Source organism: Haliotis rufescens, unplaced genomic scaffold, assembly GCF_023055435.1.
Source record: "Haliotis rufescens isolate VD_foot unplaced genomic scaffold, xgHalRufe1.0.p SCAF_5, whole genome shotgun sequence".
NCBI lineage: Eukaryota > Metazoa > Mollusca > Gastropoda > Lepetellida > Haliotidae > Haliotis > Haliotis rufescens.
In genome coordinates, this window is record NW_025964223.1 from 54,896,089 (window position 1) to 54,918,544 (window position 22,456).

General features: G+C 40.3%; 1 protein-coding gene across 2 annotated transcripts in view; it reads left to right on the forward strand.

The window, feature by feature from the left end:
* Positions 1 to 22,456, forward strand: part of LOC124125887 (four-jointed box protein 1-like) — a 52,963-nt gene that overhangs the window by 11,049 nt on the left and 19,458 nt on the right. The window contains exon 2 of one of the 2 annotated variants that reach the window (XM_046489275.2): positions 11,569 to 11,643. The gene's annotated coding sequence lies outside the window, so the exon portion shown is untranslated. Of the gene's footprint in view, positions 1 to 11,568; positions 11,644 to 20,988; positions 21,096 to 22,456 lie in introns of those variants that run through there. The other variant, XM_046489290.2, reaches the window with a different exon arrangement.

Below are 22,456 nucleotides of genomic sequence, written 5' to 3' on the forward strand. Positions count from 1 at the left end.
TGCAGCAAAGAGGGTTTCGTTGATCTTGGCACAATTAGGCTGGTTAGGCTCATCATCAGTTCAGGGCCCTTGCCTTACTATTATGAGAAGTAGTAGTAGTAGTAGTAGTAGTAGAAGTAGTAGTAGTAGTAGTAGTAGTAGTAGTAGTTGTAGTAGTAGTAGTAGTAGTAGAAGTAGAAGTAGTGGTAGTAGTAGTAGTAGTAGTAGTAGTAGTAGTAGTAGAAGTAGTAGCAGTAGTAGTAGTAGTAGTAGTAGTAGTAGTAGTAGTAGAAGTAGTAGCAGCAGTAGTAGTAGTAGTAGTAGCAGCAGCAGCAGCAGCTGCATCAGTAGTAATAGTAGTGCAAAGTAAAGTAACGTAAATAAATTACAATAACAATGATTATATCAAACATCACTTCCAACTCAAACAAGATTCCGAATCAAACATTCTATACATAAAACCATATACTAACAGACTTAATGCTGATGGATAAAAAATGAGTTTACGTTTTACAATATGTCACCCAAGTTATAGTAATAGCAATACGAATAGTAATAGTGATGATAGCAATCATATACCTGAGAAATAACGTTCAATATATTGTACTTCATGCCTACTACATTGATGAGTGTCCACACACTCACGCTAAGGTAACCAAAGATGAACCTGTTTAAACTGATGTATTTTGAAAAAAACCGTGTACAAATCTAAATTAGAACAACGGTTTTATTGCAAACAAAATGACAACCGCAACACAACAAAATGTAGAAATTCCAAACTATTTACTTGCAATTTTGTTAAAATCGGAATTATTGTGATGGAATTGGTGTTGGAGTTTGTCTCTATCCCTTGTCCAAGACCTTAGGTTCCCTTTGTAGTTAATACCTGTCTGCAGTGGATGTTGCAATCAGCCCGATTGCATCGCTCATCCGGCATGGCGTGCAGTCACGTCTAATACCAATATCTTTTATTCGTGATGGCATCAAAGATAAAACGAACCCACCTTACAACAGTTCCTGTTCAAAATAGCCCGGCGGGACATGGTGGCTTAGGCCGACAACGTTCCCAAAGTGAACGTCGTCACAGACCGGGCAGTCTACACAGGCAATTAGCATTAAGCAACGAGAAACCCCTTACCCCTTGAGGTCAGACATGAAACTGCTAAATCAGGAAAGTTCATGTCAAGCTTCACGTGCTTTCAACACGGGTCACCGAAACCGGAGCACCGGAATATTAAGCAGAGTATTAAGACATTCATTGCCTAGCTTTTTCATTGATATGTCTTTAATTGGCTGTTTGAAATTGAATGAGTTGTATAATGTAATTAATTATCTGATCATATCGTGGCTGTTTAAAGGAGGTACCGGATCGAATATAAATTGAATCGTTAGAGGGTAATTAAAATTAGGGATGCTATAAATTATTTATAACAGTATTTAAATGTAATTTGTATTATGTGGGTGTAATTGTAAAGAATTTATCATACACAATATTCACGAATGACCATAACCATTTTTTAGATGATTCCTGTTTGTTCTTAAAAGTGAGATCGTTTCGACTAATTTGTCTCCAAATGAGATTAATCGGTTAAAACGTAACAGATTTCTTTTTATAAAAAAATATGAACATGATAAGAGAAGAGCCGTTTTAAAATAATTTTTCAGAAATATGCTATTACGACAGTGTCGATTACACGACAATGTGTCTCCTTCCTGTCATATTGTAACAAATTTATTGTCATTCTTGCAATTTTGCCGTGAGTTATGATAACGTGTACAACACTCCTATGACATAATGAGGAAATCGCTCCATCTCATCTCCAGTGATCAAAGGACGTAGTTGATGTACACGTCCAACTAGGCCGCGGAGTACAGTAGCGCTCTGGACGTGATGCTGTGTTATATCAAAGATGTAAAGAACGTTAAGTGATATTGAATCAAATTTGACCTCTTATTGAAAAAAACAACATATCTGGTTTGCAAATAATCACCAATAAAACCACGCGTTGCTGCTAAAAGCTATGATGCGGGCTTCCGGATGGGAATATTGAAATGCACTGGCCTCAGTAACGGTTCGGGATGCGGTCCAGTGACACACGTTACACGTGACTTATCAGGGGTGACGGAATAACGTGTCTAGTGGCTTGAGGAGAAGAGGATTAACATTACCCTTTGGTTCACCGAGTCTTGTAGTATGTAAGTATTTCCATTATTCTATAACGCTCAAGAGGGGACATTAACATGTAACAATGTTAGATGGCATTATCCGATTTTTCAAATCACTCCTCACCTACGGTGTTCGTGAAACAGTCGGGACATTTCAAGTACAGAGGCATGTGGTTAGCTGGGTCAAATGTTCCATGAAGGGGGTGGGTCAATTTTGGAGTTATTCGCACCCCAGGGGCCCTTTCAAGTGGGATTAGATGAGGGTTCAATATACAGTAATAATATGCGTGGGATAGAATGCTGCTCAAATATATAGGATGTCGAGGGAGTGTTAAGGATTAAGAAGGAGATGTATTAATGTGGTGGGATTTAAGATATAACAGACAGAGGATTGAGTGATGTGCGCCAGTGTATATGTCCAGTCTCCCATGTGGCCATCAAATGTGTCCAGGCTACTTCAATTGTTAGTTTGGTTTGAATGGTATTGTGTCGGCTATCGAAACGACATCGATGCAGGTTCCTGTGTATGCGTGAGCGTGCGTGCGTGCTTGTTTGCGTGCGTGCGTGCGTGTCTGGAATATATTCAGTATTGTTGCAACGTTCAGTACAGGAAACCTGACAGAACCTGAGAGGGTGGTGGGATAGCCTTGTGGTTGAAGTGCTAGCTCGTTACACCCAAACCCGGGTTTGATTCCTCAAAAGGGTACAATGTCCGCTTCTGGTATACATCCGCCGTGATATCACTGCATTATTGTCAAAAGCAGCCTGATACCTCATTCACACACTCATTCACAAACACACACCCTCCCACTCACTGACTCATACACTCAACCACCCTCCCACTCACTCACTCATACACTCAACCACCCTAACACCCACTCACCCTCTCACCCTCCCGCTCACCCACTCACCCTCCCACTCACTGACTCACTCACTCACTCACATGATGTCCTCGGGTTCCTTTTCGCAATGTTAAATCAGCTGTACCATCTTCGCAAGGCCAATAATTAATCAAAGACAGTCGTTGTGAAACGATTCGCTGCCTCATATTCAGGGAAGCAAAGTCAGCTGTTCTCATAAACATTGCACTGGTTGGGCGACATATTGTCCAATACCCCTATACAAGATAACCATCACCGCGCGAGCCCACCCGTATAATATGGCCACCTCTAAGTGCAGGCCTTTGCCTCGGGGTTCATACTGATGATACATGAATAGAAAAAAAGCAATAACTGAAACCCCTATCCGGGAAACCAGGAGAAGTGTGAAAGAATGGATGTGTGTACAGTTAGCAATGACATGCGGTTGTATTGCGTTTTCAGTGACAATCATACAGGGAGCACCGTGAATACGTTTTGTGTTCACCGTCATTTGTATGTATATATTATGTGTATTCATATTCGTATGTATGCTTATAGAAGATGAAAGCGAAACACTCAGGACTCAGACTCATGAATCACAGTAAACACACAGTACACCTTCTCGTGGCCGGACAAATACAGGTGTAATTTGGATAGTTAGATTGGCACACTATTTTTGATGATTCCATTATATACATATAGTGTTAATCTTCGTAGTAATAAACATAAGCATTAAACATAAACTTTTTCGATAGTCTTTAGAAATCTCTGCTAAAACAGAGTTCATTGTACGATTCTGACTACATCATTTTTGTTTTGTTTGTGTGTTGTGTAACGCCGCACTCAGTAATATTCCAGCTATATGACGGCGGTCTGTAAATAATCGAGTCTGGACTAGACAATCCAGTGACTGACACATGAGCATCGATCCACGCAATTGGGATCGATGACATGCATCAAACAAGTCAGCGAGCCTGACCACCCGATCCCGTTAGTCGCCTCTTACGACAAGCATGGGTTGCTTAATTACTCCCTCACGGGGAAATACGAATTCCTTCCCTTGTAATGGTGGTTATGTCTCCAACAGCATTCGACCATTAGACGCTGTTTCCAGGCCAAAGGTGTCCAGATTCACGAGGTTTTGCTGTATTAAGTAAAGCATCTGGAATTTACTATTTTGTACTTCATACCATGAAGCTAATTGTGGAGTCCGTGCTTATGAATATTCATGAGCAAAACACCCAGGAGGCAGTATGCTATTTATGAGATATAATCTATCAAATACATGAGCTTGTGTGACCCCCCACACGTAACCCCAACGCCCTCTCCCGCGTAACCCTCACCCCCTCACCTCAGGTGTGTGTCCTAGCATCTCCCACAGACAATCATGTCCCCCCTGTGCCCTGTAAGATGGGGATTAGGAGTGGCGATGACAGGGACCGGGAGGGGTGAGGTTCACCTGGCCGTATATCTTGTTACGTCCAACGTCTTTGTCGACGTGTGTTGTTAGGGGTTGTTAAAATATCATTTGTCACAAGGGAGATTTAGTCGCATTGTAAGAACGGAGAACTGTTTGAAGAGAAATGCGATAGGACACGTGAAAAGGATTCAAAACTACACAGAAGATAGGTCTGGTACAATGAGATGTCAAATTTGAGTGTTAAAAATTACCCTGATAAAATACGAAATTTCATACCAATAGCTGGATGCTCATACTTATTTAAATGAAATTGGGTATCGTTTTTCTTTAAAAATTCGAAGCTCGGAATCATTAGCGACAGCGTGGCTTCAGTTTAAGCCGTTTGTCAACACAGATGTACATAAGTGCGTCCCCCACACCGTGAAGTTGATAGGATGAGTGAGTGAGTGACGGTTTAATGCCGCTATGAACATTATTCTCGTTATATGATTGTGTGTCAGCTTAATGCGACGGACCGCCCCCGTGTTGTAGTAGATCGATCGTCTCCCCGGGGATCGGAAGGCCGGGGGTTCGATTCCGTGACCGAATCACATCAACAGATGGTACTTGTTGTTACCCTGCCTGGCGCTCAGCATGTTTAAAACCCACGATCTGACCACGGTCTACGATTCCTGCATAACTGTGCCTTTGACCCTATCGGTCCACTATTTGCTCTATGAATTATGAAATTGAATATATATCAAATATAATCAAATTTAATCACATCGATAGTACAATAATAACAGGTAGTGTCAGTGTAACGAACAGTATTGCATAGCGCTTTATTTCGTTCATGGCGAATTGTTCTTTAAATCATTCGTTGATGTAAAGAACCTTAAATCATCAACTACAAAGGGCAATGAAATCACGTCCGTGACAGTCACACAGTTCAGGATGACAGTCAGAAAGTTCAGCATGACATCAATGTTTACGGAAATCCCATGCATGACCTACGGTCGAGAATCTCCTGCAATAGCGTGCTCCACGACTCATTTCCCTACACGCTCCGCATAACACATAGACCGATTGTTATTTCAATAGTAAGTAAAATAACACTTCGTATTCACGTATGGAACATAAAGCAACATTAATAGCAAGGGCGGGAAGTATTTCCCACGAGTTCAATCGTCATCCTCCTAATCGGGGCTCCGTCACGACAGATAACAAAGGTTATCGACAATTTCATCTATATATTTCCATTGAAAATTTAAGTGGTATGACATGCAGTGCATGCCTTAATTGGAACAATCGGTCGGTGTTCACTGTGAATCATGTAATCGGCTTAAAGCGTTTGGGTAGTTTGATTTTTATGTGGTAAGTTATTTCGTTTCGGTGTATAAAACGATGGGATTTATGTTCGGTTCTTAGTGCACTCGATGCTTTGGAATTTATGTGGGAATGTATGGCTGGAAAAGCAGATCGAAAGTATATTGGCTGTAAATCCAAGCACCGCTGAGATGGGAGATATATACTTATACTGTACTGGACAGTGATGGGTGCCCCCTGCAGTGAAATGACCACTTGACCAGCGCGGTCGGTACATTGAGACCACCAAACTCGCATTATCTGCTTCAATGGTATTTTTGGCCAGTTGATCGCATAGTTTGAGTTTTATGTGTGGGAATAGTAAGAGACGATAGTCTAGTCACTATTGCCCACTCAATTGTTCATCTGACTGTCTTATCTGGTCGACGTCTTCGTTCTTGAAGGACTAATACCGGCACTGTGGCGGTAGGTACAACTTAACTTGTTTGCATTGTTACCTCAACTTATAGATAAACTATAGGATATATTGGATTTAATTTTAGCAAGACTAAAAGCAAAAGAAGAAAGACTTTGTCAACTCGGTGATTCACTTTCAGGAGGAGATGATTCACTATCTTTTCAGATGCGAAGCTCTTCTCCAACAAAGATTTCTGTATATTCCAAAGAAATACTACTTGTGGCAAAATAATGTTAAAATCTGTAGAACTGTTTCACCCAAAAGGCTAAAAAATATAAGAAATTTGTCCAGATATATTGTATGTGTATGTAAGTTAATTAGAAAGGACCGTTGATCCTGCCACTCATGTTGATATTGTTTTGTATCTGTATCATATATCTATCTATCTATCTATCTATAGATCTATATCTATAGATAGATAGATGGATAGATGGATGGATGGATGGATGGATGGATGGATGGATGGATGGATGGATAGATAGATAGATAGATAGATAGATTGGCCAATTAAAACTGTGTTCAATCTTACTTCACTTATTTAAATATTAATATATTGTGCCTGAGAGTTAGAACATTACTGTGCTTGTTCTATATATAAATATATACAGTTTTAATTGGCCAATCTGTAAATGCTCATGTCACACCGGTGGTGGTTTCTTCGAGTATAAACTGGATCTGAATTTGTTTCACATATGATGAGGTGATGAGTTGATTCATCTGTTGTTGTACAAAACCTTGTCCAACATATTAACACATCGTATCCTTAAGTTATTACTTCCGTTTACTGATAAATATGTACAAAAGAAGGATAATCAAATCATGTGCTGGAAGGAAATGTGGTTGATTCAGATAAATGCACATTATCAAATATTTGACACATATGTATAGTTCAATGTGCCGCTTTGTTTGAGATCCGATAGCGAGACATCGTGTTAATATTTCAGCCATTCCGACTCTCATCATAAGGAAAGAAATGACACTTATTAACGTGATTGTTGTTTGCTTTTTATACCTGACTAACGTTAATGGACCGTAATCTGAAGCCCTTCGTCAGACGTACATTGAGCGATAGCGTTTCCTTGAAGTGTTTTCAGTGTTTCTGTGTAACGGGGGCGGTCGGGTAGCCAAGTGGTTAAAGCGTTCGCACGTCATTCCGAAGACCCGGGTTCGCCTCCCGACATGGGTACAATGTGTGAAGCCCATTTCTGGTGTCCCCGCCGTGATATTGCTGGAATATTGCTAAAAGCAGCGTAAAACCAAACTCACTCACTCACTCTGTGTAACGTCGTTGCGCTATGTTAACCCTTTGTTTCACACAATGGCTTGCAAGGTAAAGTAGGCTTTGTTCTTCCCAATGAAAAAGGGAAGACGTGAAATACTTTTATTTGTATTTGTATTATTCTTGATACACAAAATATCCGGCATGAAAAAATGGAACAAAATTCTATATACATTGTGGAAATAGTTGAAACAATTATCTAAAGTTTGAAGCATAATCTGTAGAGATATGTATGTGTCAAAAATATACGTAAATGACCAAAACAGTATATCCCGCTACACGAAAGTGTCTGATAATGTCGTCAAATGGTAGATCAGAAAAAGTAACTGCCAAGTATAAGAAAGTTAATGTAAACACCAGGGTCTGATGATTGCTAAACATTAGACAAACAAGGAATGGTTTTCGATGATGATGTATTTGATACGGGTATCACAGCTGTTTCTTGGACCTTTTGTAGTGTTTCCGCCACTTTTTTTAGCCTAGTAACGATTTGATCACGTTTGCAATTTGTTTGGTAAAATCCAATTTTCAAGTGTATACTCCTTTTCCACGGCATTTGAATTGCATCTGTAATGGTTCGTTGATATGACGTTGGAGGTGCAATCATATTGTGATAATTTTGAATAACAATTTTAACCAGGCTGGCGCGGTTGTTATGTTGTAGTGTCATATGCTAAACATAAATCTCTGATTCTTTCTGCCGCTCACATTTCTAATTATGAGACCCTGTCATATTTACGTTTGTTGCATAAACCCCATAAACGGAAGTACAAAGCAAATGGTAATCCCATTAAGTGAACGAAGAGACGATCCGCCTAGCCAGTCTGACAATGTGACAATCAGTTTCAGGTCTCACTAATCGGATATTTTGATAAGGAGTCAATCAAAAGTCACTAAAAGCCAATCCACATTTAACATCTGCTGCACAGCTATAGAATATTGAAAGGCAAATGAAATAAAAGCTCCCCCGCAGAGCGACAATAGTCTACCAGCTGATGGCCAGGTCTTGGGGTGGTCAGCGTACCAAGTGACCGGACTGAGTGACCACAGTAGCTAGGTGACAGACCCGATGGTCGAAGAACGCCGGGGACCTGGAATTGCAGTATGGGAGGTATTGTGCCTTGTACCGTTATTGCTATTACAACCATTATCCTAAGAGTGAAATCTTTGCAGCGAAGTCGTTTTGAGAATTGATTATCAATTGATGATCTGTGAAGGGTTGGTTGTAATAGGTACTTGTTGTAATGGTCAAGCCTGCTCGGACATTATTGTTGTTTGAGAGGGTTAGTCTTGAAAACGGGTTTTGATGTTTTGGTGATTGGATTTATGTTCATCTCATTAGCTTTAGTGCTCATCACGTCTCCTTTGTTGTGTTGTTGCCGGCGTTGTATTCTGTCGCTATTGATCTCCAGGCAATTGTAGTTCTTCACGAGCCCTCACATATTTCACTTATGGGCTGCCTGCTTTAGGTTTCAACTGCTATTGACATTACTATTGAAATTTGCAACACATCGTTGCAACTGCTGTTACCGTTACTTCTGTTACGACGTCTACAACTACCACCACTACTACTCTGATACTATTATATCTACAAATACTGCTGATACAATTACTTCTACTGATGAAGATGATAATTCTATACTCCTACTAATTATGATGATGTTACTATTACAGGGATTATTGTAAACTATAAGCAACACAAGCAAGTACATTACTGATATCACGTGAAGATTCGGGGTAAAATAGATCTTCAGCAACCCATGCTTGTCGTAAGAGGCGATCAGGTGGTCAGGCTCGCTGACTTGGTTGATGCATGTCATCGTATGCCAGATTCATAGATTGATGCTCATGATATCCATCACTGGATTTTCTGGTCCAGACTAGATTATTTACAGACCGCCATCATATAGCTAGTTAATGCGTGAAGCCCATTTCTGGTGTTCCCCGCCATGATATTGATGGAATATTGCTAAAATCGAAGTAAAACAAAACTCATTCACTTGAAACCGCTGGTACCCATACCAATACGTTACACTGCCTCTGTACCCAAGTGATGGACAAAGAATGTCTTAACAGATTCAGTGACATGAACACCCTCATGCGGACTTAATAACAAAATATGTGTCATCATATTTTCGTTATCAAGCGCTACTTACAATATATGGATATAATAAAAAAAACGTCAAAGTTATCCAACCATGTTGGCTGTTGAAGCCTGCAGTATCCAACTTGTCGCTTCTATTATATAATATGACTTTGCAGAAATTTGATATTTCTCGAACAAGATACAAGTATTCACGTCGCATAAAATCAGTGACATTTGCCAGTAATCAGCATACCCCCTCCCCCTCTATTATGGTACCAGGTGGGATGGGGGAGGGGGGAGATTGAATCAAAGTCAAGTGTCTGACAATGAAAGCTTAAATTTAATTAAGAACGTGATCGTCCGGAGCATATGGGTGTTTAATGCGTGACGGGTAGGTGACACCTGGCTCAGGTGATCTCCGACAGGTAGAATAATGCAATTGGAAACGCTGATACAGGTGTAAATGCTTCAAAGTCGACGCATTTCTTTTAACGCTCGAGTGAGAATAGACGCTGGGTCAAAGTTCACATGATTGTCAGAAATGAAAATAGCCCGTCTGTGGAATGGTAAATTAGATTAACCATATCACTCACTAATCACATTGCTCCTGTGCTTAGTGGATTTATACGAAATAGTATGCAGAGCAATATCCCTACCGTGTTGCTTGTACCAGCTTCTGGTAAATATTTATGCTTTATATACACTGTTATTGTCGTTGTTTACTATTCACAAAGTTGTTTTTATTGTGTCCAAGCTACTTAAATCTCATCGCTGGTGTTTTGGTTTTCCATTTAAAATACATTTTCTTCTGTTTCTTCACTTCTGAGAATCTCTGTATCGTTTAAGAGTGCAAGTGCATTGTTGAACATTCTGGTGGCAGTTTTTACCACATACACGCGGTTTATGAGTCACTGTAAGCTTTAAAGCCTATTATGGATTCGCCAGTCTCCATTGATAGACTCTGTCATCGTCAATGTCAAACACGAGACAACACCAAATAAGAACGCCATCATCGATGCATCATCAAGCTCTACAAAAATTAATATATCCAAAAAAATGTTTGAGATGGCGCTAAACGCCCGTGTAATAGATGCAAAATAGTTTTCAAAGAAATCAAAAGGCATATCGAGAGACACAAGTCCCATTAATTCAAGGACAGTAGAGATATTAAAGTGAAACTAGTTGATAGAAGAATAGTTTGATAAATGGCGTAATTCCGGTGTCACCACTCCCAGGTGAATCTTTCTTTGCTGTGACGTGAATCAGTTACCCATCTGATCTACCTGGCGTCACGACCGAGCTGAACATGCTAAGATCTCTACTTGTTACATCATCGCAGGGCATCTCGTGTTGAAGTCATACCTTTGCCGCGATGCAATGCCATGCACAGTTTAGCTGTCATTGTGATTATTTCGCATCGACAATGAGCCCCACAATTTCAGTAAGTTCTTATTGATAATTTCAGGTTTGTGTAATTGAATGTCGTCACACATGGCTGCGTTTGTCAGAGCATGTGTGGGTTCACGTTTTGTAGTGTTTGTTTTGTTTAAAGTTCATTCGGTTTGAATTCAGTGACGCTTGGTTTAATCTGAGATTACAAAATAACGAAATATTGCGTTCTATTTAATACTTTGTTTGGAGGTTAACTTTGATCATATGTTAGTTGTCACTATGTGTTCGTAAAATACAATGTAAATTGCAGTGTTTAAATCGACAACAAATAAACATGACGCTTCGTAAACAATGTAGCGGAACAGTTCATGCAACGCGGCTGCAGATAACAATATCTCGGTTATACATCTGCAAATTCATCACAATATCGTTATTAAAATTCATGACGACCATACCAATGCATTTATGTTCTAAACGCCATAACCTTGCTTCATAGATATTTTGGTTACATTCGTGCATTTTATCGTTCATTCTGAAAGCGTAACAAACAAATGGGATGTATTTGATGTAATTTGTTTCGTTGGAAACTAACAATGTGTCTCACTGGCCTCTCTTATTTTCCAGGATGCTGATAGAATTCTGTCTTGAACTTCCGGGTCAATGGTAGCTTGACCCCTGACCTGTGCACGTGGGATCCAGGTAAGATTATCGTCACAACGTCATACACCCAACTGGCGTTATTCTCATTTTCTCTTTAATCAGTGCCAGGTTGAAACGGCGCCTGACAGACACCCCCAAAACAATTAGGGTGGAGGGTTGGCAAGACACTTAAAGGGGTAGTGTAGAGGGCAACAGGGTGTCACGACACGAGTGTTTATATTTGGAGGGCGTATGCATGTGTGGGAGGGGACAAGAAGGGGGTGGTGGATCTGAGCTGTTGGAATGTTACAGTTGAACTAGGAGGGATACTAACACTGTTGCGAGGGGCGAATGTAGATAGTGTGTGGGTATGTCAAAGGTCTTGCGAAGGCACATTTAGGTACTTTGTGGTTGGTCCAGGTAGAGTGCGCTATGTCCTTGCGAAGGGTACGTTTAGGCAGGGTGTGGAAAGATTTGTGTATATGTTCTTCCGTAGGTTATATTTAGACAGAGTTTAGTTTGGTCCACGTTCTTGTGAAGGGTATGTTTGGACAGAGTGACAGCAGGTCCACGTTCTTGTGAAGGATATATTTAGACAGAGTGAATGCAGGTCCACGTTCTTGTGAAGGGTATGTTTAGACAGAGTGAATGCAGGTCCTCGTTCTTGTGAAGGGTATGTTTAGACAGAGTGACGGCAGGTCCACGTTCTTGAGAAGGGTATATTTAGACAGAGCGAAGACAGATCCACGTTCTTGTGAAGAGTATGTTTGGACAGAGTGACAGCAGGTCCACGTTCTTGTGAAGGGTATATTGAGACAGAGTGAATGCAGGTCCACGTTCTTGTGAAGGGTATATTGAGATAGAGTGAAGGCACGTCCACGTTCTTGTAAAGGATATATTGAGATAGAGTGAAGGCACGTCCACGTTCTGGGGAAATGTATGTTGAGACAGCGTGAAGTCAGGCCCACGTTCTTGTGAAGGGTATGTTTAGACAGAGTGACGACAGGTCCACGTTCTTGTGAAGGGTATGTTTAGACAGAGTGAAGGCACGTCCACGTTCTTGTAAAGGATATATTGAGATAGAGTGAAGGCACGTCCACGTTCTGGGGAAATGTATGTTGAGACAGCGTGAAGTCAGGTCCACGTTCTTGCGAAGGGTACATACATACTGTTTGTTGGTGAAACTATGTTTTTGAAACGAGTACATTTAGCAGACGGATGAAGGGGTGTTGTAATATGCCTAATCGACTGTTAAATCAGACATGAGATGGCTGATTAGTTTACACCCTGTATCAATGGGGTGCCCTAAAGGGGAGGGACGTTCCCACACACAGGGGGGGAGTAAATTACGGCAGGGGGTAGAGGGATGCCACGAACCACACAGTACAATGCTGAGGGGATGGGACGGGGCGGTGTTTTATGTCCAGGCTTAATAGCCACCATGTAACAGTATGGCTAACTGTTTCTATTAACATTATGTCTGGGTCGTGTCACTGAACATTCGGCAGGGTCAGTTTTCAGTGTCATGGGTCAAAGGTTGGTTTGTGACGTGACATAGTCAGGTACATTCCGTGTCGCTAAGCTTAAATTTCACATATCCAACAGGTCATGAATTTAATTCAAATAGTCAATACCCACACGTACATGCATTCACCATTATACTCGTTAGAAGAATCCGATTGTCATGTCAGTTCTATATAAAATCTACTGTTACATTGGTTATACGTGTATTTTACTGTCTTGTACCATGGAGATGACGCGGCTGGTTTCCTATACTTTGTACAGCTATCAGTTTTAATCTTGTCAGGATATGATACACATACACTTGTGTGTGGACAATATGGTTAGCCTTTCCTTACATTTCGTATCAATGGCTTTTTGGCCTGATTCATTGTTCTCATTGTCAGTAATTCGGGTTATAGTGACATACCCCATACGGGCATCTAGAGTTTGGTACATATTTAACAATAACGACATGCCATTCCCAGTACACCCCGACAGTGGACAATAGATAAATGTATGCACCAAGGGTGTAATAGGAGATGACCCTGCGTGATGCTTTGTCCATTGGCCGGTGATGAAGGTCCTTCTGACCTGGTAGATGACCTGTATGGGCAATGGTCAGCGTGAGTCATCCACAGTGGGCTATACGATCGTGATAGTAATGTTTCCCTGACCACCGATATGGAAAGGTATTTATGTATAGCAGGGTTGGTATGTAGTCCAGTTTGTACATGCGTCTCATGCTGATGGCCAGCTAACTCGACATGCCCATTGTTATAACCAAGACTGGTTTTCGGGTTATATTCAATGTCAATATTCCGCGATAAGCGTTTTTCAAGATTTATAAGGCCAGAAGAATTTTGGAATAGATTACAATCGACTTCAGAAACTAAAAGCGACAAAACACTTACCATAACCATGAGAAGCCTCCATTATACGATTCCGACTATATCAAAAGCGTGTCTCATGAAATACTATCAACAATTAATAGTGTTCGGAACATGGTGAGCTTTGCATGCCCCACGGGTATTGAACTTTGGCTACCTTAACACTATGAACGATTTTTAAATTTTTAGTTGTAATCGTTTATTAAATAGATACAGGACGAGGTTTATCGTAGTTCAAAATTCAGGGTGGTATCGCTACACTGGCGCGCGGCGGTGTGTTTTATGTCCAGATAACGTGCATGAACCGTCGCGTGTTCTCCAAACAACACTCATGTGCTTCGAATACTACATTTTGCATGAACAGTACGTGCAACACATGGACATAAAACATGCACTGTAGCAAGACGGTTACCAGGAAGTGCATGTATTCCACGTGATTAAATGGCGATCTCTCTTTGAAGTTAACTTTTCAGCACAACACGTTTGTCTTCATATGTTCATATCGTCACGATATGGCTGAAATACTGCCGATGTGACGTTAAATCTTAACTCACTCACTCACTCACTCACCCATATGTTCATAAAGTCAAACTGATATATAAAAGCATTGTTTTTTGTAAGAAAATGTTCCAAATGGCACCCAAACGTTTGAGATACCAGTACTTAATATTCACACGTTGTTCTTTCAACATGCATGGTACCATATTGCCATTATTTCCTATTTCATCATTTCGATTGTGGGGCGGTCGGGGAGCCTAGTCGTGAAAGCTTTCGTTCGTCACGCCGAAGACCAGGGTTCGATTCCCGATATGGGTACAATGTGTGAAGCCCATTTCTGGTGTCCCCGTCGTGATATTGCTGGAATATTGCTAAAAGCGGCGTAAAACCATACTCACTCACTCATTTCGATTGTGAAGTCCGCGTGGTCTAATTACACCCCTGACACTTGATGTCATTAATGCATCACCAGGAATGCTTTCTGATCAGACCTCGTTCAAAACACCGACTGTCAATCAAATGTGTGTTGACGCATGTTTATCTTGCTTCTGGCCACTGCCCATCTGTTAGTGACCACACAAACACCATATATCAATCCTTATGTACAAAGTCTCACCGATTACACATAAATCTCCTGTGTATTTCATCCCCAAGACAAAGCCGCACCACATTGTCAGTGAATCAGTGGTCGTAAAACAATACTTACTTGTCACCAACTCAGCTCATAAAAAAGCAATATGTATTTTCCCTCGGGCTAACAAACAACCAATGTTGAATTACTCCCTGGGATGCGTGTTTCATAAACTGGTTTGAACGTCCAGATGATTCTCGTATTTCTTATTTAAAATCTAATTTATAAATAGTTTAACCTGTCATTTTCAATTTATTTTATCAGATCAAATTTGTGTACACCAGCTGGTGATGGCAACATGATTGTTAGATAACATGTCCAGTTAGAGCACCGATGGCATAACAGCCACTGCTATTAGCTGCAGTGGTCAAGCTGTCACAACGTAATGAGTGGTCAGATTTAGAAGTAACCTCCCCAAAACACGCTCCATTACCCCCTTTTAACCACCCTGCTGGTCAGTATTGGTCAGTGTTAGATCACAGTGGCCGTAGTAACTGATGTTTTGGCGGTAGACTCTTCATCTATCGTTACACTGAAGCCCCGGGCTAGAGGTAGGTCAGGGGGCTGTTTTACAGCAAGCTGTTTCAAGAGGGGCAAATAAAGGGTTAGATGATAATTTGACCATTTCAGGGACATTAACTGAATGAAAACTTTCGCATGGCTTCTTTTATTGTAGCCTTGTTATCAACTGTTTGCTTTCAATGGAGTCGTGGGCTTTTTCTCATTATTCTACTATCGCACGGCGCGCTTTTAATGCTTTTCAGACAGCATGGTCCGGCTTTAATTTCAATATCTTCGGGGTTTGAGCGGCAGTGGAGTATGACTCGAGTGGTCATTACTAAACTATGGACAACGGGTGTCCACTTCAGTGGTCACTAAGCCCACACTGGACACAGATAAAACGAAGGGCATGTGATCGGTGGTCATGAACGCTAACGCGCACATCAAGTATGAGGAGTTTCTATTCTCATGGTCATTTTGACCAAGTAGTCGTGGTCGGTTTGACCGTGAAGTGGTCTCCGTCGTATCTTTGTCAATCAGTTTATATTGAAATCATAAGGTTTTTAGTGTTATTTTGTGGATCATTTAACCGTATGAAGCTGAAATATTGATACAGTAGACTACGTTTATAACGAACACGCTTATAACGAACTGACGGATATAGCGAACTTATTTTTAGTCCCGGCCATTTGATGTATATATGCTGTATATATGCTGTATATATGCTGTATATATGCTTATAGCGAACTACGGTTATTACGAACTAAAATTAGTGGTCCCTTTGATTTCGTTATAACCGTAGTTTACTGTAGTACGGTTTATCCGTTGTTACTAGATGTTGTACTGTTGTCAATATTTTTGGAAGTTAAGGGTGACGATTTGCGATAAGTCAAGTTGCGTTTCTTGTTTGTACCTTCTGGAATGTCTAAGATAAGGTGGATGTTTTAATATGAAATATTTCCTTACAGTGCTTTTGGAAACCGATAGTGAGAAGCGAACATGTGCATTTATTTGTCTAGGTGTCATTTACTTGTCGATAGTCTGATAATACCATCTGCGCCAATATGTTTATACTGCTTCCTCGAGAAAATTGATACTACTTGTCTTAAACAGTAAATTATTGACAAAATGTGATCAATAAATGTTATAGCCACAAATGATGTATCTGCACGTGCATATTTTGATTATTGATAAAACATGAAAATATTACAGTTGTAAAAACATATCGGTAATACATTGTCTTCTTTGCACTTCCCTCAATTGATACTGATTTCCCCATCGTATATACATTACTAGTTTTATGTTATGCATAAGCCATGTTAGTAATGAGAGTTCTCGGTAGGTGTCGCTCTAAAGCTAATATTGAGGATAACCCCTACTAATAACGCTCGGTGGCCTTGACCTTTGACCTGGCCACATGCAGTTCGTGCAAGTTGTACATCACGGGTTTCGGACGGTTGGGTGGGTTATCTGATGTCTTGATTGCAGTATATGGTTTATGAGCGTCTATTTCACTCTCGATGTACCCAGGTTGTTTATAGCACATACAGACCTACATATAAGCGCGAAGGATGCTACGCACTGACCATTTCATTATCTCTGGATATTCGCCAGAAGATGGTTGCTATTGGAGACATGTCTGTGCACTGTCAAACTGTCATTTTCACTGACCAATTAATTACCAATATCCGGTTGGGTATTTATGAAACATTCCGGAGACAACTGACTTGTTCTATAAATATTTCTTTTCTCTTATCGTGTTCAAGCAATTGTGTTTCGTCTGTGACTACGTCAACACTTCTTTTATGAACTAAATTGACGTGTATTTGCGTGTGTTTGTGACACGCACATCAGTTCCCGAACACCTGGTATCATCACTATTTGATAGTGATTCATAAAAAACATGCTCATGATCGGAGATCAGAGAGATTTATATGATTATGGAAAGGGTTTTGCCGTCTTTATTTACATATCGAGTTCTATATTCACATGGTGTTTCATTCATACAAACTTTTATTTACATCAAAAACTACAACAGCAAAATGGTATTTTTGTTGTTGCGTGCGTTATATCACCATAACGAAACCCGGAATTAACTGCAAATATTCCGCAAACCATGATTACATAAAATAGCTAGGTTCATGTTCACATGTCAACAATTTAACATCGATTCTATCGTGTGGAATATCAGACAATGACCTCCTACTGTAAGGTATTAACTTTATCTCTTAATGATTTCAAAGTAAAGCGTATATAATGTGTATTTTAAGCTCAGAATAGCATGTTCGTGTCAACATATGTCATTGTCGAGGCAGGGTTCTGTAACTATGTTCTTTACTGCCATTGAATGAGTCAATTACGTGCGTTTAAATCTGGAAAAAATAAACGTCGATGTCACGAGGCAATAAGCTGGATTTTGTAGTCGTTTGCTGTCGTTATCGAACACTTGACAGAACCTTTCTCAGATATGAGTACCTTGTAATACATGTCCTGTCGTTGAGAGAAAACACTCGTCTAAGGTGAACCGACAAAAATATACCTACCAGGCAGTGTCTTTGACAGAGCGCTTAACCTTGACACTTCAGAGATACGCTGTTGAGTATAAATACCCGTTGACCGTACAGGCTGGGGAAATACTGTACATTTGACAAGTGGTAGTGATTTCAACGTAACCATACGGTCCCTTGTTCGCGGAGTTGACATTACAAATCTACAAGAATATGTGAAATACCATGCCATGTGTGCTAATTAATGGCATCATTATTCGGCGCTGAAAGATATACACCTGAAATAGGCCTACCGTACCTAATTGCGTGCAACAATAACTCGTCAGGTGCATATGTGTCGTTAGCAGGTCGCCTGTTCCATGGGTAAATACATGCATGTGCAATTAACAAATACGTGCACATTGCGTTCACTTGATTGGAGTAGTTTATGCTGCGTTACGGTGAGCTGTTGCGTGTTTCTTCCCGCTGGGGATCGCGCTGTGTCTGTGTGTGGGCTGTGTGTCCGTGTGAGGGTGAAATAGGATGGGGTTGTAGGCTGGGGTGGCCCGACAGTAATGATGTTTGTGGATGATGACGATGATGATATTATTATACTATACAGATTACAATAAATAAATGCAGTAAAGAGGTTTTGGGTGATCCTGGTACATCCCGGCTGGTTATGATGATGATGATGATGATGATGATGATTATTATTATTATTATTATTATTATTATTATTATTATTAAACATCCCACAACATTATTCCCGTGGTCAACAGATCAGCGTGTATTCAAACCTTCCGTCTCTACTCCCTGGGGATCATACACACACACATATGTTTCAAAAGGGTTTCGTGACTAGAGGTGCGGTTGGGTATCCCCGTGGTTAAAGCGTTTGCTTGTCACGCCGAAGACCCGGGTTCAGTTCCCCTACATGGGTGCACTGTGTGAAGCCCATGTCTGGTGTCCCCCACCGTGATATTGCTGGAATATTGCCGAAAGCGGCGTGACTAGGAGGCGAATAGGACATCGGGAATTTAAGGACTTTTCACTTCAGTATCCATCCCTCCCTCCTCTTCCCCCATGTCGTCTTTATCAACTCGGAAAGCACTTCAACAAGTTCTAATTGCACCGTTTAGAAAACACACAGTATGCCGAGTGCCATGGTAAATTACCTGCATGGCCTAGTCCACACAGCTAGTGACTGCCTGACCCCCAAGGTAAGGCCAGACGCACCCCCGGGCCATCCCGTGTCCCTCACCTGCCCTACCTGCGTCCATCCCCAGGGGAATCTCTCGCCACGTGGTCTTGTGCACATGTCCAGCAGTGACCTCCCGGTCACACTAACAACCTTAAATTAATGGTCACTGCCCGAGTTATTGTATTTCAACAAATTGGACACAATTATTAAACTGACGACCAGGTTTTAATGATGGGGTTTGAAATTACGCTGAGGTCTGAAGATGTTTGAGGTCAGAGGTCAGAGGTGTCTGGTCATCTGTTTCGACTGCCCTAGACAAGTGACCCCAAAGTCACATTCCCCTCACAGAGAGGTCAATGAAGTGATGTGAAAAAATGACTATTTTGTTTGGCTTTTATCTGATAGTAATTCTTTCAACTGCGATAATTTAAGGATAATTATTGATAAATTGGCCAGGTGTATTGACAGTTGTGAAGTGCGTATTTCGTTTGTTCTACTTCAGTCTCAAACAGTTTGTTTCATTTCCTATCGCATATTTCATTAAGACGTGGAGGTTTCGTTTACAACGAATATATCCATATGACAATATTTGAAACCATAAATGAATATCTTCATCGTGTGCATATCGATGTGAATGGATAATAACAACAAGAAAAACACTCAACACACCTCCGATAAATCAATATAAAATATATATAAGACGTCAACGCAAGATAATAACCAGTCTTGATTATCTGCCGAAACAGATTCCACGAAAGGCATAATAGTAGTAAACATTATACGAAGGGGTCACTAAAAACCATCCATGACACCAGGTGTCAATTGGACAATAAAAATAATTCAAATAGAAACTTCAAAAAATAATTTCAATTAATACGACTATAATAGATCAATCCCACTATAAGTGCCCATGTCGTATCTAGGAAATCACATTCAAATATAAACACATTGAGAATGAAACACATTAATCGTGTACATTATTCACTATCTGTCAAGCACCACCTGCTAAAATACATGCGTGTTATTTCACTTTGAAAAACGAATTCGTGTTGGTCTCAGCAGTATATATGCCTCGGTCCTGTGACCTCCCAGCTGAGATTTGGAAACACACCTATTCTCTGCGGTCTCCTGTCATTGGGGAATTCACTTTATCTAAATAAATGGTCACCACTGTGTACATATCCCAGCTTTGAAGCGAACGGAGACGTATTTATAAAGCAATCATCTTGATAGGGGAAACACAACTGACTTAGCATGGACGGCCGCGCATAACTTGGCGTAAAATAAACACCGATTTATCAGTCAACACTAAACAGTCTCGATCGCTAGATTAATTTGACTGAGGCCTAAATTCCTTAAGCTTTGTTATTATCTAGCAATTGACTGATAGCATTAGCGAGCTGACGGCCATGACTACGGGCAAAGTGGCGATCGCGACTATTCGACTCGCCCTCAGCTATCCGCCATTACGCTTCGTGCATCATTGAGCATATGTCTCTCTCACACTACTTTCTACATCTATAATGTATTCGTTGATATATCGAAACATTCTTCCTTGTATCTACCGTTGCTGTTCGATCAGGCTTTAGGGCGGGAGGCGGAGCTAGGGCGGAGTCGATATGCAAATTGAAAGTGTGGTCGTTACTGATTGGCTTGTATGCATAATCCTCACAGCAATAACAATACACGCATTGTGAGGAGTATTGATTGCGCATGAAGGTTGTTTGTGTTGTGGCTCTAACGCTTGTCATTACGACGTTCTGTGTGTTGCATACGGGGGTGCGTCAAGCAACGGAAGACAGGTGAGGATCGAGTCTTTTAATAATTACAAACTCACCAGTGAAACTAAACATTTCATTCAAATTTTAATTGAGCCTAAAACTGTTTATTTATTTATTTATTTATTTATTTATTTATTTATTTATTTATTTATTTATTTATTTATTTATTTATTTATTTATTTATTTATTTGTTTTGTGAATATTAAATGAATTGATGTATATATCATTGGATTTAAAAGTATTTATTTGTTTTTATTCATATTTGTCGTTGAAAACAAAAGGGTAAACCTGTTTTAAAATTCGAGTACCTATATCAAATGTTTTATTAAGAATTCCTGTTAAAATCTCACATGTGACACTATTTGATTCTATGACTGGCATTTCACATTCCCCCTGTACAGTCGGTGCCAGGATCACCATCTATTACCATTATAACTACAAACATTCAACCGATCTCAATAGGCTCCATTCAACTCCCGTCTTACTGGGCTGTGTAATAGTCAATTGATCCAACATTATTCCATAGCTTTGACACATACCGATAAAGCCATAATAAACTTTATTTCTCTGTCTGCCATAAATATCAAATGGTTAACAATACATTTATATTATGGACATTTTTCCTCTTAATTTATCTTCCTCAATACCATATATATTTGCGTTCACAATAACCGATATCTCTTCCCTGACATACGACCTCTGATCCTTGACCCTTATTCTAAGTCATCGGGTGCTCAGGCGTTTCTTCACGATTCTCTATTCAGTCCCACCCGAACCCTCTTTTATACCTTGACGCGGCCCTCTCCCTGGTGTTTACCGGACGCCACATTCGTGATCAAATCTCTCCAAAGCGTTAAGGTCGAATGGAAATACAAGGGGTAGAATGATATATGGCATTGCCTCAACAGCTGAATCGAAATATGTCAACAATCTCTCGTTTTGTGAAATGCGTCGATCGCATTGAAATTTGAATAGTTTATTGAGGGGATATCGGAGTGTTTGAGTCTGTGGTGAGGCTGTGTGTATTGCGGGGTGTGTTGTGTCTAGGTGTCACACGAGACATGTCAAACTGCACGCAATGCACGCGAAGTGGTAAGATGTACATTTCATGTTTTCGACCACGGTTCAAATGTTGACAAGGTATATTCAACATGCATGTCAAGAGTTTTCATAAACATTTTCACTGTTCACTGAACACAAGTTTTAAAAAAACGACAATTTATGCTTGCCAATACCGTTATAATCGCGACACAAGAGGACATTTAAAACTACCATCAGACATTTTTTTATTATTTGAACATATATCCTGATTGAAGTTAAATTATTTTTGTATATAATTTTAAGCATAACTAACAATGGTTTGAATTTTTTATCCATGGTTC